The sequence below is a fragment of the Theropithecus gelada genome, chromosome 6 (assembly GCF_003255815.1).
Source record: "Theropithecus gelada isolate Dixy chromosome 6, Tgel_1.0, whole genome shotgun sequence".
In the NCBI taxonomy this organism is placed as follows: Eukaryota; Metazoa; Chordata; class Mammalia; order Primates; family Cercopithecidae; genus Theropithecus; species Theropithecus gelada.
In genome coordinates this window covers 69,819,441-69,825,921 of record NC_037673.1, presented here as the reverse complement: position 1 = coordinate 69,825,921, position 6,481 = coordinate 69,819,441, and the positions used below count along the sequence as shown (strand labels likewise).

Here is a 6,481-nt window from a genome sequence, read left to right as displayed (position 1 = left end):
ACAGGCGGCAGGATCCTGGGATCTGGAGGTGTTGAAGGAGAGCTGTAATTTTCTTCCTCCCCTGCCCATGGTTTGGACTGTTTGACACTCCCTGAAGGGCCTCAAGAACTTCTTGCCATAAACTCTAGGCTCCTTATCTTGGTAAATCAACATAATGCTCACCGAGTGGGCTTTCCTCAAGTTGGGGTGGCTGATGTGTATGGAATTACTCAGTAAGATTTATTGAGAGCCTCACAGAAAACTTGGCAGGTTTTATTTCTTAAGTGATGACAAAGGTGGCCCTTGCCAGTGAAAGGCCACACTGTTGGCCAGCCCTTCTGAAATAGTCTTGTTGACTAAAGTTCTGTGCAGGATTTTATTGGCATCTTTAAATAGACGAATTGGCGGCTCCTCATTTTCTTTTTTATTGACAGAGGTGGTGGTGAGGCTTGCTCTCAGATGCTGTCAGGGAGCATCATCTGACTGTCTTTGGTACCCTGGGGGAGACAAACAAAAACTTGAGTGAAAGGAAAATGAGAACTCACCTGAAACCAAGAAGAGTCTTTGGAGAAGGATTTTTGTGTAGGTCATCTGGAAAGTGTTTACTCTCAGCGGTTATGCATAACTATAGTCTTAAGAAGAGAGTGAGGTGGGGGTGCGAGTAAGGGTGGGAGTGGGGTATGGGTAAACGAGTGGGTAGAGATGTGTCTGTGTGCCCAAAAAACTGCCCCAAAGCAAACATGGTCACATGCACACATCTAAACAAATGTCTCTTAAGACTTTTGCCTCCAGCATACTCTGCAGTCACTGCATTTGTTGACTTGCTTGTCTTATCCAGCAAAAGATGTAGACGATTTCCACTATCTCTCCATAGACCCTCACTAAGTCGATTGCCTGACCAAGTTGCCAGTCAGCCCATGAGCAGTCCAGACAGTGCAGAATTTATAGCAAAGGAATTTTTATGATTTCTCCCTGCCCAACCCCCACGAAGAAGCAAAGGCCCTACTCTTGACCTCGGCATCCCCTTGTTGCTTTCTTCTCGTCCATGACACCTAGGCTTGATATTTTTCACCTTGGGTATTCTTGTGAATATATGCTGAATTTTCATTTATACTGAATACAATTCAGAAGACAGAGGCTTTCCAAGTTTCAGATCTCCTGAGAAAGGTATGAGTGTGTGAGTATGTTAAAGAAAAGCTCTCAGCTTGTCTCATGGTTTAAAGTCCTCCTGAGATATCTGAGCTCAATCTAAGGAATAAAGTAGATTGGTTCCTCCCTGTCTGATGAGTTTTATCAAAATGTGATAAAATGTGGTGAAGAAAAATGGTGGGCCAACTTCGTCATAGTTCTACTAAGGGACACTGTACAGGTAAACCAGGCCATAACTCATTTGTCCTGTGACAGTTTTTATTATTCTGTTTTTATGCAGCTTTGAAGAGTGAGGGGAATTGCCCTAGACAACAGATGTGAGAGACTTTTTTCTTTCTTTCTGTCCTGTGGACAGGCCTCAGGCTCCAGCCCAGTGACTCATTGTTGTAGTATTATATACCTCAAGATGAAGTGTGTGTGGTGGAAAGTGTGGGCAGGATTTATCAGTACGACTTCTTCCTTTGAAGTATCAGGGCAGGCTACTTTGCTGATGGTTTCTGGAACCTAGCCAAGCCCCAATACGCTGTGAAAATAGCCGTCTTAGGTTTTCTTGGCACATGAGCACATTTGCACTTGATTCTCAGACCTCCATTGCTTTCTGATGTTTTTGAGGCCAGCGTTCTTGGGATTTAGGGCCCAGGGCCAGATTGTAACCCTGCCTGTTTGTACTCCTTCAAATGCCCCCATCCCAGCATGGTTTTGATGGCTCCAGATACAGACTGTAACACCAACTTGAGTTCCAAAGTGCAGGCTGGCTTTAGGTTGCTTTTAAGCATTCATGCATAAATTTCTCTATATCCCACATTTCCTACTGCCCTGCCCCCACTAACAAAATGCTGACTCTCAAGGCATTTTACCATGACAATGCTTGCTACAGCAATGCATCTTTGCATTTTCAGCTTGAAACCAAGGCAATGTATATGCGGAGAAAAACATAGGAATGCCATGATAACTCTATCAGTAAATTGAAAAAATAGGGCTGGGCATGATGGTTTACACCTATAATCCCAGCACTTCAGAGGCCAAGACCAGTGGATTACTTGAGGCCAGGAGTTTGAGACCAGCCTGGCCAACATGGTGAAACCTTATCTCTACTAAAAATACAAAAATTAGCTGAGTGTGGTGGCACACGCCTCTAATCGCAGCTACTCGGGAGGCTGAGGCAGGAGAATCGCTTGAACCTGGGAGGCGAAGATTGCAGTGAGCCAAGATCATGCCACTGCACTCCAGCCTGGGCGATAGAGCGAGACTCTATCTCAAAATAAATAAAAAAGAAGAAGAAGAAAAAAAGAAAATTGTTCCTTTTCTAGTAAAAAAAACAAACAAAAAACTATCATCTATTTGCCTGTACCTTCCTCCTCCCACCTTTATTCATTGTCATACTGTTATTAATTTTGGGAACAAAGGACATAAGAGCCTAATTATGTTAGACTGCCAGACACCCTTCCAGAGGTGAATGTTTCAGCCACATTTCTCATCACCCAGCTGTGTGTAATAAATAGCTTCCCCGTAAATGCATATTTCCCAATAGATGCCCCATTTCAGGTTTCCCTCTAGCCTGGGAACCAGACTGTCGTTCCTGATTAAAATATTGCCAGCCTGTGTTGGGGAACCCATAACTAACCTTGCTGAGCATCTTTTGCACTTTCTCCTTTTAAGTAGGCAGACCCTTTAATACGGCAACTTGATGTGACTGGGCTTAAATCTGGGGAAAGGCTTAGAAAGCTGGCAGATCCATGTCAATGGCCTCCTAGTTGAAAATTGATATGTTTGCAGGTTGGGTCCTGTTATGGGTTGAATTTTTTCCCCCCAACCCTCCCAAATTATGTGGTGAAGTCCTAACCCCCAGTACCTCAGCATGCCCTTGTTTGGAGATAAGGTATTATAGAGGCAATCAAGTTAAAATGAGGTCATTAGGGTGGACCCTAATCCAATATGACTGATGTCCTTACAAAAAGGGGAAATTTGGGCTGGGCACAGTGATTCATGCCTGTAATCCCAGCACTTTGGGAGGCCAAGGTGGGTGGATCACAAGGTCAAGAGATCAAGACCATCCTGGCCAACACGGTGAAAAACCCATCTTTACTAAAAATACAAAAATCAGCTGGGTGTGGTGGTGCGTGCCTGTAGTCCCAGCTACTTGGGAGGATGAGGCAGGAGAACAGCTTGAACCCGAAAGGTGGAGATTGCAGTGAGCCGAGATTGCACCACTGCACTCCAGCCTGGGCGACAGAGCAAGACTCTGTCTCAAAAATAAAATAAAATAAAATAAAAAAATAAAGATCGGTGAGGGGGAAATTTGGAGACAGATCTATATACATTGAGACTGCCATATGAACATAAAGACAGTTCTCTATCAGCCAAGGGGAGAGGCCTGGAGCAAGTCCTTCCTTCACAGCCTTCGGAAGGAACCAATGCTGTGGACACTTTGATCTTGGATTTCCAGCCTGCAGAACTGTAAGCCAATAACTCTGTGCTGTTTAGGCCACCTCATCAGTGGCACTTTGTTGTGGCAGCTCCAGCACACATATATGTCTCTTTGGCAGCAGGCTCTGAGGCAGAGATGAGTATATACGGCTTATTAGGGAGTGCTCTTGGGATAAACTCCCATGGAAGAGAAGGGAAGTGGGCAGATTGGGACGAGGGAGAAGTTGAGCTGTGATGTAGTCCCAGCAAAGGTCTCAGCTAACTCCATGGGAAGGTCTGGAGCTGGTATGGTGCTTCATTGTTGGAATATGAGCTTGGGCCTTTATAACTCCCTTCTGATCAGTCATTGGGTGGGGGCTGCCTCTGCCTAGTTTTCATAAGCCTAGACAAATCCTGAAGAGGACCTACAGCTGGGGATGGTCTTTTGGGAGCAAATTCCAGCTTCTGTGGGATAAATCCTTCAGTCCTCATGGGGGATCTCACAGCACCACCGTGAATACATGTCCCCAGTAGCTGGCTGACTTAAGGGTCGCTTATCACATTTCCTAATTTTCAAAATGGGGTTGAACTTTGTAAGGTGTGGTACTGTTCAGTTGTCTTTCTATCTTACTTTGTAGGTGAAGCAGGCTGTGGCTCCCCCAACACTTTGATCCTGTCCTGGGTGAGAGGTGGGGCATGGGAAGTGTATCAATCATTATCTAGACAGAAAAACAGAAACTATTCTGGATGTTTCAAACAGAAGGAATTAATGGAGAAAGAAGGTTACAAAGGTGTTAGATGGACTGGGGAAGCACACAGAGAGGGAAATGTGCCCCAGAGATCAGGAAGCTGGGTTTTTTCAACCTGGGTTGAAACCTGCAAGCCCATACTGTCTGCTGAGTTTCTAAAGATGCTACTGCTGCTACCATTGCTACAGTGGGATCTACGCTGTTCCCTCTGACCAGGAACCTGGGACACCACATTTTGATGCTGGCGAAACCAGGACTGACACCGCTAAAGCTCAGTGTCACCCATGGAGCTGCCAGAGCCCATAGTTGCTGATCTCGGTACTACTGTTATTGGTGGCTCTACCAGTAGCAGACAAAAAAGGCTTCTTCCTCCTATCTTTTAGCCTTCCTCTAGCAAGTGGACTGCAGTACAGAGGAAGGAATGGAAGAATGGCATGGATCTGGGACCAGCAGACAATAGTCCACTCTCTTTCAGACTAGCTCTTTGCCCTGTCTCTTCTCAGTATACTGTCCTGAGAGGGAGGTCGCATAGCAATGGCCAGGAAGCCCCTCCCCAAGAATGAGGAGAAACCAGGTCTACTAGCTCTCATCCAATATTCTCTGAACCACATCATGGCATAGCTAAAGCCTCACCTCCCTTTTCCTTTCCTTCTGGTCTCCGAGAAGAATACTGGGTCACCACTAAAATGTGGACCTCAAAAGGGCCAATGAGATCAACTATACTACCCAGCCACTTCAGTCAATACCTGTCAAACTGATGTTTCAACTGAATTTCTGGTTAGTTGATTGAATTGGTCAAATAAATGTTCTTTGGACACATTTATTTCTTTGGGACATGGATAAAATAGTAGCATCTACTTATCATGAATACAACTTCTTGTATTTATTATCTATTGACTTTTTACAAATAAAATTCTTGTATTTATTATCTATTAACTTTTCAAGGTGATACATTTTTTCCCCATTCTTCTAGCAACCAGGGACATATCATAAATCATCCCTCTTTCATCCATTTGTTCTTTCAGAAAATATTTACCAGAGTCCAACTATGAACAAGGGTTTGTATTTTGTAGTGGAAGGAATACAAAGAAGTAAAATAAATAACTGTACCAAGAAGGAGTTGATAGCTACTAAGAAGGAGTACACTTTTACAAGTAAAGTAACTGACCTGAAGAAAGAGAACAAGGAAGTCCTAGAATCAGCCAAGACTTGTGATTGGCAAGCCCAAGCCCTCCCAATAAACAACCCCCTACTTGATGAATACTGAGGTGACACACTCAGTTGCATGAGCTCTAAGATTCAAGTCAATGTCTCTTATTATTTTGAATGGCATCTGATTATAGATTAATATGTGTTTGGTCTAAGGTTACCTTGAAGTGTCTTCATTTGTCCTCATGGAAGTGACTGAGCAGGCTTTTTTTTTTTCCATGTTGCTTAGCTTTGTAGATACAAATTAAGCAATATATTGTATTCCTTCTGTCTAACCATGTGGTTGGTATAATTTTTCCACAGACAGCTGAATTCAACAGCCTGTGCGTAGTGATTCAACATGAGTAAGGACAAAATGGTAGGCGGTAAAGGTTGTCAGAAGGACACCTGGGCCTTTACTAGATGCTGCCTCTAAAGCCAGACCATCAGATATGGCAAACCTCAGGGTGCTGCCAAATCTTACAGACCAAATTCTTTCACCTGGGAATTTTACCCATCCATCAGACCTAATATTTCTCCTAAATTAGGAGACACGATGAGAATTTTATCAAATCAATTCTGCAGTTAGTAATTTGAATACCATCTAGCATATTATTCTAGCAATCTATCCATTTCTTCAAATCATGAACTATTTCAGGATATTTCCCCAATCATACTCGGATCTCAGATGATAAGCTGAACTCACTCTCCCTCTTTTGAGTGGTCACCGTGCTCAACAGAGGCACTGATGTTACCATGGTTTCCTTAGTGACACAGATACTACAAAGGGGAGAGGGTGGTTGAGGAGGCAAAGCAAGAAAGGGAAAAGGAGCCTTGATATTCCTATGTGCAGGGTGCTAGCCAGACTTCACTGCCTCACACTGGGGACAATTGTCCAGCTCATGAAACATTGCTATCAGGGGATAAAAGCCTTATTTGGTTCACTTAAGATTTATGAAGTATGTTCTGTGCATCAGGCATTTTACCATTTTAATTTCCAGAAAAGACCG

The 6,481-nt window shown here is 43.7% G+C and overlaps 1 long non-coding RNA gene across 1 annotated transcript; it reads right to left on the bottom strand.

Annotated features, from left to right (window-relative positions):
- Positions 1 to 341: 341 nt before the first annotated feature.
- On the bottom strand, positions 342 to 6,176 carry LOC112626889. The gene is made up of 3 exons (XR_003119978.1): positions 5,654 to 6,176; positions 2,753 to 2,878; positions 342 to 476 (listed from the first exon to the last, which is right to left on the bottom strand). It is a non-coding gene; the product is annotated as an uncharacterized LOC112626889 (long non-coding RNA).
- Positions 6,177 to 6,481: the final 305 nt, after the last annotated feature.